We start from the raw sequence: 10,710 nt of genomic DNA on the forward strand, positions 1-10,710 counted from the left end.
TTCAGCAGACAGTTTGATTGAGGTAATATATAATGTTAAAAAATCTTTCATCATTTGTTAGCTGGCAAGGAACTTAAATTGTTCAATGATCAGTGATCAAAGTTAGCAAAATAATTTTTCATTGGGTTAAGTGGTTAGGAATATCAGAGAATTTCACTCTACCAACCAAGGAAGTTAATGCAATAGGATCACAATCCCTTATTTAAAACCCTTAGGTCCTGATATGCTTCAGGATTCAGATTTTTGTGGGGTTTAAAAAGGCAAAATGGTACTTATAGCACATATTACATAACATTCCTAGCTAGATCTAGGATAATACCTCACAATTAATCAATATTGTTATTTCCAGCAAAATATGTGAATATTCTAAGCAGGCTTGAAAACCACTTTAAACAATCCCATGACAGTATGGGTTAGGTTTTGCTACCAAATGAGTTTTGATGCCACACTTCTGAAGGAAAAAAAAAACTTCTAGTTTTTCAGAGCTTTTTAGATAAAAGATTGTGAATCTATTTCCAATACTACTACATCAAAGTACAAAGGCGTTTTCACAGTATATAGAGCTTATTAATTTACCGGAGATCAAAAATGTATGGCAAATTAAAATTTAGCAAAGTGGGAAGATGTTCCTGGCAAATATAACCTTAAAAATTAGGAAATGCCAAAGTCACTTAATTTTGATTTATTCAAATAAATTTAATGATTGTTGAGACTACTTAAATTTTTGTGTCAATGTGATTTGAGTACGACACTACCGTTTGAAAACCCTGATACCTGTAGTCTTCTGTATTTTCTGTACATTTCCCCAGCTTTTGGTTTTCACATTGTTTTGAGATTTCAGGGATTTAATGTATTCCCCATTTATCTTCTCCTTAGCTTGCCCCTCTTTTCAAGTGCCTATTTTGTGCAATGTAATTTATTAAGCACTACATATATAACACTTCTCAATCTCCATGCCTTGACACAAGGATGGGTTTTAATTGTTTATGAGGAGCGCCCCAATTAGAACAATTAAAGTACCACAATTTACAATTTTCCATGTGTATCTTAAGTATATTCAAAGTTTTCATTATAACACCATTCTCGCTTGCAATTTGATACGCCTTTCTCGACTTTTTTAAAAAAAGGAGTGGCTTTATCACACTGTGAACTACCCATAAAACTCACAGCATAATTTATCTGTCTGTTAACCAGGGGAAATCATAATGTCCCATATGTAAACATTGGTCACGTGTTTTTGTTTTGGTTTTTTTTGAGACAGGACCTTGCTCTTTCACCCAGGCTGGAGTGCAGTGGCACGATCACAGCTCACTGCAGCCTCAACCGTGAGGGCTCAAGTGATCCTCCTGCCTCAGCCTCCCAGTAGCTGGGACTACAGGCACACACCACCACCCCCAGCTAATTTGTTTTTATTTTTAGTACAGGCAAGGTCTCACTATGTTGCCTGGGCTAGTCTTAAACTCCTAAGCTCAAGCAATCCTCCTTCCTCAGCCTCCCAAAGGGCTGGGATTACACATGTGTCTTGACGGAAGAAAGTTTGAGAACTGATACTCCAAGACATTCTAATATCTATAAGTCACCACAGAGAATGCCCTGTGCTGACAAGGGAGAACTACCTTGAAATATGAAAAGAGCTGTTCGCTCATCCCATATTCTACTTTTTTAAAGAGGTGGGAAAATCATTCCCCAAACCTGAAGGAGCACTGTACTTTACTGTGGCGTGCCTCAGCTGTACTTGGCTTTTCTCCTTCTGGTTACTCTTACTATTTCCTTGCCTAACAAATTACTTGTCCAGCACCTCATGTCTAGTTAAAAACATACCAATGTTTCATGACAACTAGAGGTGAGAATCACTTTAGAGAAAAAAAAAACTAAAAGGCTTTCAGAAATTTCAAACAGTGGAGGATAGGGTGAGATGAGATGTAATTACAAAAACAGAGACTATATATTGAGCGCTAACGGTGAATAAGGGTCCTACATTCATTACTGTCTTGTGTAATCCCCATATTATTGCATGGTAAATATTACCATACCCACTGTGCACATATGAGAATGAAAGTTTAAGGGATGTGAGGTAACATGCTCACAGTCCCGCAACTAATAAGCAATAGAGGCAGCAGGAGTGGAACCTAGAGCTCTTCGGTGGTACGGCCTCTGTTCCTTGTACTACACCTTCTACTACAGGAGCACCTACAGAGGGTGATGAGGACCTTCCTCAGTATTGCAAACATGCTGACTGAAATACAGCCAAAGAATGGTGAAGACGCAGGACACCTCATAAAGTCAATGAACTTCAGCCCCACATTCAGAACATGACTCCCATCCAATCTTAGGCCATCTGTCCTTTGTATCGAGGTTTCTCAAAGTCAGTTGGAGGACCTCCTACTTGCTTTAGAATCACCTGCTATATGTGCTAAAATCTAAATTCCATGGCCCCACCCCGGAAACACTGAATGAGAATATTAAAGGATGAGGCCTAGAGACCTCTATTTCTAAGAAGGCAAGCAGGCACTCTAGGCCAGTGTTTTTCAAACTATAAGTCATGAAATCAATTTGGTAGATAATACCTAGTATTTTTTGTTTAATAAAATGGCTTGAAACAGATTGGATTTACAAAGATTAGTTAGGAATAGAAAATATCAGAGGGCACTGCACTTTGTCCTGTTTCAGGAAACTTGTTTCAGTTCTTTTATGTGGATTGGGATGTTAAAGGTATTTTTTATAATATACCTCAGTCAAAAGTATTTGAGAAATACAGCTGTTTTGAATAATTTTTACCCCATTCTTATTTCTCCTCTAAAGTAGGTTATTGGCCTTTTATTTAATTATTCCTATTACAAAAAATGCAACCTTGTATGTTCCTTTTAGGAGTTCAGTTATTCCGTTCCAGGAGTTTGTTTTATTCCCTGAACTTTTCATCCGAGGGCCATGTTTAACCACTGGTTTAATTATTTAATCAACATTTTAAAATATTTTTAATTTTTTAAGATTTCATAAAATCCAATTCATTCTCATTGTTACTTTGTGTTTTTCTGTTTCATTTTGTTTTTTGTTTTGGAGACAGAGTCTTGCTCTGTCGCCCAGGCTGGAGTGCTGTGGCACAATCTCAGCTGATTGAAACCTCCAGGTTCAAGGGATTCTCCTGCCTCAGCCTCCCAAGTAGCTGGGATTACAGGTGTCCACCAATACACCTGACTAATTTTTGTATTTTTAGTAAAGACAAGGTTTCAACACGTTGGCCAGGCTGGTCTCAAACTTCTGACCTCAGGTGATCCACTTGCCTCCGCCTCCCAAAGTGCTGGGATTACAGGTGTAAGCCACCAAACCTAGCCTGTTACTTTGCATTTTATACAAATCTTCTCATTATCTGAAGTCATTTCACTACCTAGATTCTCGAACTTACATATTTTAACTTATTAAGTTTACATTTTGGTACATTTGGTAATATCAATGCTTCATGGTCTATATTTAATCTTTTAAGTCTTTCATTCTCTCATCTTCTATTTATATATACTTTTAGATGAAATTCTTTACTGGCTTGCTTCTTTTGCATTCTCTCACATAATTGGCACTTATTTCAATTCTTACCTGTTTCCTTGAAAGGAAAAAAAAATGAAAACAATCCCCATTAATACATGAGGATTTTCTGGGTATATCTGTACAGTTTTAAAATGATGTACTGGCATTTCAAGGAAATATAACTGTCTTCTAAAGGATAATATCACATATGAACATTGAGCGAAGTTGTAATCAAAAAGTGCTTTCCACAGGTATGACTTAAAATACAGAAATATCGACAATTAGACACAGTATGTGATGACTACCCTTGAGGTAGTACAACACCCAGTGACTGAATGACAGTCACAGAATCTTCAAGCTGGAAGAGCCTCCATTCAGTCTCAGTCTTTCTCTTTACCTATTCCCTTCATAGCAGTGTTGCTCAGTGTACTGAGGACTGCCTGCATCTGATTTCTCTGGGACACATGATAAAAACAAAGCAGTAAGATTACAATGTCTTTAGTAAAGTTGAGTTTGTTTTCATTTCATAGTGACAAGAAGGAATCTGACAAAAAATACAGGAGAGATACCACTCAGGCCCATTTCAAAAGGTACCCTCAGTGGTGAAATGTTAAAACAGTGAGATGGACTTCAAGGTACAAGTTCAAGAAAACCATCTTCCTCTTAAGTTAAGCACCTGCTTAAAGTTAAATCTTAAAGCACAGGTATGCCACGTTGGTGGTAATGTAATATGTTAAAATTAATGCCTATATTTAGTAATTTGGAGCATTTGATGTAACAATTGTCAACATTTTATATACTTTTTTAAGACACTAATAATAACTTCAGGGACTTCCTGTAGTACGCAAAAAGGCACATCTGTAATGGAACTGTTTTCAAAAAGTTCTTTTTTTTAGTAGTATAGAGCTGTGAAGCCTTTATCATTTCTATTAAAGATTTCTAATATAAAAGTAATTGAAATTCATGACAAGATCTACTTAAAAATATACCCCTTGCTTTTACCCATGTTCTTTATGAAATGTAAGAAAACATACACTGTTAGTAGGCTGACTAATGACTAATAATTAAAAATTGCCTGTGATTTTACTGAAAAGTATGGCTTTATAAATACTTTAGCTACTGAGTTAGATTTTCATGAGTTGCACAACATCTTCAGACCTATTTATTTTTACAACATACAGAAAACTTATCAACTATGTAGTTACTTATGGCACAGGCCAATCGTAATCATATGTGCATCCTCATTTTCATTCAAAGATATGTTCTAAATTCAATGTCTACATGAATCTGTTTTAATGGATTAAGTATAAAAATCAGATCTATAAGGTCAAAGGTGCTATATATACCATTTTCAAAATATGTTAAAAGCACAGCTATCTCAAAAACTCATATACCTTGAACAAAAAAATGGATACAAAGATCAAGATACATTTTCTTAATGTTTCAAAAATTGCAAATTTTAAAAAACATCCACGTCTCTAGAGAAAGATTTTTCCTAAAACTGCCACAGTACCTCCAAAGAGGTAACACTAGGAAACAATATAGATGAGCCACCTTTTCAATAGCTAGCATTAAATGTGAAATGCAAATTAGGGCTTCAGTTTCAGAACCTAACAGAGACATGCAGAATAATAAAATGGGAAGTTTGGAAACACTTGGAAATGGAGAAGCAAAGACTTCTTTAAATTCTTATTTTGATAAGTAAGCCTCAAATCTAACAGATACATTTTAGATGCCAATAACTGGTAATTCATTGTCAAAATGACTTTTTTTAGATCACTATTACAAGATTTACGCTATCAGAACTACTTCACTGACTTCAAAGTCCAAGACTGTTCTTGAAAATATTGTTTTAATGAAGCAGTCATTTGATATCTCAAAGAAATACAAGCACTTATCAGACTTTTATTCTCAACATTACTAACCTCTCATATTAATTTCTGAATTGGTCAAATACATTTCCATGGGAAAGGAATATTAAAAGTTTGTTGCAATGAACAAAATAATGTGCCTAACAGTATAAATGTGGTGTTCTTTAGTAATCAGGAATGCATTTTGAATACTCTTGCCAAAAATGAAACTTTTCAAACAAGCTTTAAAAAAACTCAAAGACAATGAAATCCATGTATTTTAGTGTGCACTAAATTCATCTTATAGAACCTTCTCATTTTGACCACTCCGATTGGCCTGCTATGTATGTGATGTATTCTGAGCTCTCTTATTGAACAAACCACCTAATTATCAGTAGTAATGCAATATTTGTACTCCATAAAAAAGTTTGATGCAAAACATATGCAGATTATCTAAAGTTCTCTAGATTGTCTAAATGTTCAGTACAAAACTTACATAGATTATCTAAAGACTTCAATAATACAAAAGTGTATTTTGTTACCAAATGGACACTACCAGAAAGGTCTAGTCCTCTAACTCAACACTAAGACAACAGTTTTATATTCTTAATACAAAGACAATAATTTTGTTAATGTACACATTATGTCAGCAATCCAGGAAACACCATAGATGAGGTCTCTAAATTTTCTTTCACAGAAAAGTAAGTTCAAGTTCATTTTCATTCACAAAATACAATCTCTAAATTCACTATGGTAATATTACAAAGCACTACAGCTGATTTACACAATTTAGTACTACTTTCCAAACATCAACAACTCAGAGTAGCTGAGGTGTTCCTTTACAATGGACGGGCAAACTTAGAAGGTGGTTTTCTGCAGATTAGGCTCACTGTGCTGCTTTCAAATGCTCTGTAAACCCTCAGTTCTTACCCACACTGTTACCTCTCACAAATTTTCCACACACTTACTGTCCCACATATATTTTGCAGATTTTTCCACTTGGGAGTCATATATCTGAAAAAGGCACTTAACGACAGATCTCAGTCATTGTTTATTAAATTTACAGGCTACCGAATTGTTCCTAATTTCTCCAAACATGTAAGTTTTAAAAGAAATTATGATCAATTTTGAATCAAACTAGTGCACTAAACGCTAGATTTACTACACTGCCAACTCCACCTTTCCCCACCCCAAAAGTAACTGTTACAAACACCACAGGTTACTCAAGAAAGAGAACTTGAGAGAGAGTAAGCAAATGTCAGTCACTATAATTAGAGAGGCCTTCTGCACAATGCTTCCTTGGGTTTTTAATAATTCTCTCCACTCATACACTGCACTCTTCCTATAGTATTGTCTAGCATTAAATTTACTAGACCTTCAATGCTATGTAAAATTTCATTATAAATTAAAATGCCTATTTGAGAATAAGTTTTGAAACGACAATTACTTGTAGATAAACACAAAATGAACATTTACTATCTTAATAATAACCCACAGCTGAATTCTAAACACTAAGAATCATAAACTGACTTATGCTGTGGGAAACTCAGTGAGACAAGGTTTCTGGGGTGCTGTAACCCCAATAAAGCATCTTCCTATGTGAACAATAAAGACCCTTATGTCATTACTAATTGTCATCCTGCTTCCCTGTATGAACAGTTTGCATACTTACCCGGGAAGGCAAATGGAAAGTACACAGGGAGGAAGATGAACTGCAGCAAAGCCTTTGTCATATGATAGTGACCTATAAAGTATCAAATAAAGGTACATCATCAGTATGGTAGGGCTTTACAATAGTACAGTCCCAAGTCCTGTAACATCTATGAAGAAAGGGTACCAAAACCCAGGAGTCCAGCTCCCACTAACCCCTCCCCTTTCTCTACCACCCCCCCACACTGGAGAACTGTGGGAACAGAAGGCAAAGAAGCTCCCCGTATTGAAAGGGCAAAGGCTGGGGGGCAACTCAACTGGCATTCTAGGGTATCTCCAGCGCCCTCGCTTCCTACTCCCCATATGTACAAAGCAGAAAGTTGATCCATTCTGCAAACGCAAAACCCACACCGCGATCATTCATCAACTTGCACAAGTGATCACCGCCCCCAGGACAAATACACCAGTAACCAAATCATAGGGATCGATAGGCAGCCCGAGCCTCGCCTTGCCCAGGAGACGGCAGGAGGTGCCACCGCGGCGGCAGCGGGTCCAGGTATCGAAGCCCTCAGCCTTTCAGACCTGGGCGGCCACTGCCGTCTCCCAAACACCCAGCCCGGGTCACAATCCCCAGACTGGAGACAGGAACCGACCGGGGAAAACACATTCGCCAAAGCCCACAGCGGCAAGTGCAGGGCCACCAGGTCTGCGAGGTCGGGGTGGGGGGGAGCTAGGAAACAAGGAGGGAGGAAGAGAGCGAGGGATCCCACCCCGGCTTTGTTGCTGGTCACCATCAAGTTTGCATCTTAGTACAAAATGTCGATCTTAAAGGCTGACAAGACAGAGGCAGAGGCAGACGGAGAAAGAGAAAGGGAATAGAGTCCATCTTGCTTTGGGAAAGAGGGGGGAGGAAAAAATGAAGTGCAAATACCACACTCCGGGCGTAAAAGTCTGCTAAACACCTTTCCATAACGGAGGAGCAACGAGTGGGGTCTCCCCGTGCCCGTGCCTGCTCGAACTGGCGGCGGTCTGGGCAGAAAACGCCTCCCTCTCCTCCTCTTCCTCCTTCTTCCCCTCCTCCTTCTCCCTCTCCTCCTCCTCCTCCTCCTCCCGCGGGCCCCGGCGAAGATCCCGCCGCCACTGCCTCTGCCTCCGCTGCCCCCCAGGGAGGCACCGCCGGCGCCCGGCCCGGCGCTGCCATTCCGGGCTTGGACCGCGCGGCGCAGAGCGCGTGGGGCCGGACGCGGGGTGGCCGCGCGGGGACGTCCGCGCCGGGGACCCCCCGCGCCCCTGGGCCGCTGGCTGCCTACAAAAGTCGCGCGAGCAGAGGTGGCGGCGGCGCGCAGGGGCGGGGGGCCGCGTGGGGGCCCCCACGCCGCGAGTGGGCAACCCCAGGAGATGGCGAAGAACGCCCCTCCCCGCGCGGGGAAAGTACCCCAGTCCCAGTCAGCCACCCCAGGAACGGCAGCCCGGCGTCCGCGGCCGGGAGAAGAGAACTGGACGTGTCATTAGCAGGACAGGCAATGGTTTCAAAGCCCCAGGCCAATGACCATTAGCAGAGGCAGAGCTCGCTCCGTCCCCATCCCCCACAACCTCCACCCACCTTCCCCTTCGCCCCCCCCCCACCTCCACCCCACCTCGCGAAACTTTTCAACAAGATCCACCTGGACTAATTTGTCCACAGACAGTTAAAATATTGACTAGACCCTACACACCGGGAAGGAAGGGGAATGCACGCTTTATTTTCCTTCCTACAGAAAGGAAAGCAAAAAATAGCTTCTCTCTCTGTCTCTCCCTCTCCCCCCCCTCTGTCGTACATGTTGTGTCTTAGCTTTTTGCATCGTTTCGTTTTACCTTCCTCATTTAGCAGAAATGATCGCGGCTATTTCACACATAAACGTGTTCCAGATTCTGGGATTCAGGGTCCTTGTAAATTACAGGACTCGGGTTCGGTCTCAGTTACGTTAAGTTTCATACAATACCAAAAAATAAATAAAATATGATAATAAATTTCTGAGGGTGAGTGAGAGAGACGAGGTGGAGGAGGAAAAGAAACCTCGAGTCTGATTTCTGTAATTTACTAGCGACCCGGATCGCAGCAAATAACAGTGTAACACGAGTGTGGCTTAAGAGGGCTAGGGAGCTCTTTCTAGAGGCATCGACCCCATCCCCGGATAAAGGATCTGCAAGTTTTCTGTCATCGCGACCAGGCAAAGCCGTAACTTACCTTCAGAAATAAGACTTTAAACGGCCAAGGCCTTCCTCCTCCCCTCCACCACCACCACCCTCAGCCTCGCTCTCTCCACCTTAAACTTATTGACACAACATAATCCCACATTCAAGCAAAATCCTGACACAGCCTCCCTCCTCCTCTTCCCCCTCCTCTCTTCCCTCCCGTTCTCTCTCTCTCCCTCTCTCTGTCTCCCTCTCTCCCCCCCCCTTTCCTCCCTCTTCTCTCTCCCCTTCTCCCTCGCCCTCTTCCCCCTCTCCCCCTATTCTTCCTCCAGGCTACTCTGGCACTAAAACAGCACTTTCTCTACTCGCCGCGCATTTGGGTAGGGGTGGGGGGTGAGAGGGCACTGATCTGCGGGGCCGGAACACCCAAATCCCAACTCTCCAGATGAACGAGCAACTGGGCTGCTGTTCCCGGTCACCAACGCACACGAAACGTTCAATAAATCCACCGAAGGCTGGCTCCTCGTACCTTCCTCCACTGCCCCTGCTCCCCAGGCCCCACCTCCCCGGCAGCCGAGACCAGGCAGGGCTCCACGTACTTTCGCCGAGATGAAGTTTGGGGCTCCCCGGGCGGCCACGAGCCGCCCGCCGGCGTGAGGGCTCTGTTGTTGTTTTCCTGGGGCCGCTCCAGCCCGCGCCCCGGCGCCCGTGCCCCTCTCGGGCGGCGCTGCCTGTGTGCCGAGAGGTGCTGGTTGCAAACGCAGCCTGGCACCGGCTGGCCTACTACTCCCCAGCCCGGCCCCCAGCCTCCCGCTCGCAGGGCACTGCCTCCGCGCCCCCCGCCCCCCCGGCCCCAGCCGGCGCGGCCGCCGCGACCCTCGCCCCCGACCTCTCCCGACCCAAAGTTTTGGCGGAGGGGGAAAGTGCCCAAGGAGCGGGCCGGCTGGCGGCGGCTCCGGACGCGCGGGGTTCCCTCCGTCTTCCTCAAGTCCACCCTACCGGCTGCCGCCGCCGCCGCCGCCGCTGCTCCTGCCGCGGAGTCCTTGGGGCTGCAGCCCGGCGGCTCGCAAGTGAGTAGGAAAACAGAAAGTGAGGGGAGTGCGCCCGGGGAGGGCTGGGGATGGGGGGCGCCTACCTCGCGGGCTCGCCGGGCGTGAGGGCGTGTGTGTAGCTAGCCCTCAGCGGCCAGTCAGGGTTTCTCTATGGGAAAGTGGAGAGGAGCTCGCGGAGCCGCTCTGCCTCCGCTTCACTGTACACTGCTCCACATACAGTACATGCAACCCGGAGAGACTGAAAACACTCATTTTATATAAGGCAGCCTGCCATTGGCCCGCGCCGTGACGGACAGGCCGCGCAGCCAAACAAGAGGCCCGTTACACCCAAACACACGCACACATACACACATTTTACAGAGACACACAAAGATCATCACATTTTCTATTTTCTAATGTTCGGGACCTGTAGACAGTAGGAGAGGACAGGTAGAGAGGCCCAGCAGAGTGGGGTAAAGGGGAAA

General features: G+C 43.5%; 1 protein-coding gene across 31 annotated transcripts in view; it reads right to left on the minus strand.

Moving 5' to 3' along the window:
* Positions 1–10,477, minus strand: part of BBX (BBX high mobility group box domain containing) — a 280,471-nt gene extending 269,994 nt beyond the window's left edge. For 12 of the 31 annotated variants that reach the window (XM_054551573.2, XM_009238564.4, XM_063721813.1 and 9 more), the window contains exons 1-2: positions 10,330–10,463; positions 7,042–7,113 (exon numbers count right to left, since the gene is read on the minus strand). The gene's annotated coding sequence lies outside the window, so the exon portion shown is untranslated. Of the gene's footprint in view, positions 1–7,041; positions 7,114–7,950; positions 8,139–8,454; positions 8,540–9,246; positions 9,520–9,723; positions 9,882–10,193 lie in introns of those variants that run through there. The other 19 variants (XM_054551569.2, XM_063721806.1, XM_009238560.4 and 16 more) reach the window with 12 other exon arrangements.
* Positions 10,478–10,710: the final 233 nt, after the last annotated feature.

This window comes from Pongo abelii, chromosome 2 (assembly GCF_028885655.2).
Source record: "Pongo abelii isolate AG06213 chromosome 2, NHGRI_mPonAbe1-v2.0_pri, whole genome shotgun sequence".
In the NCBI taxonomy this organism is placed as follows: Eukaryota; Metazoa; Chordata; class Mammalia; order Primates; family Hominidae; genus Pongo; species Pongo abelii.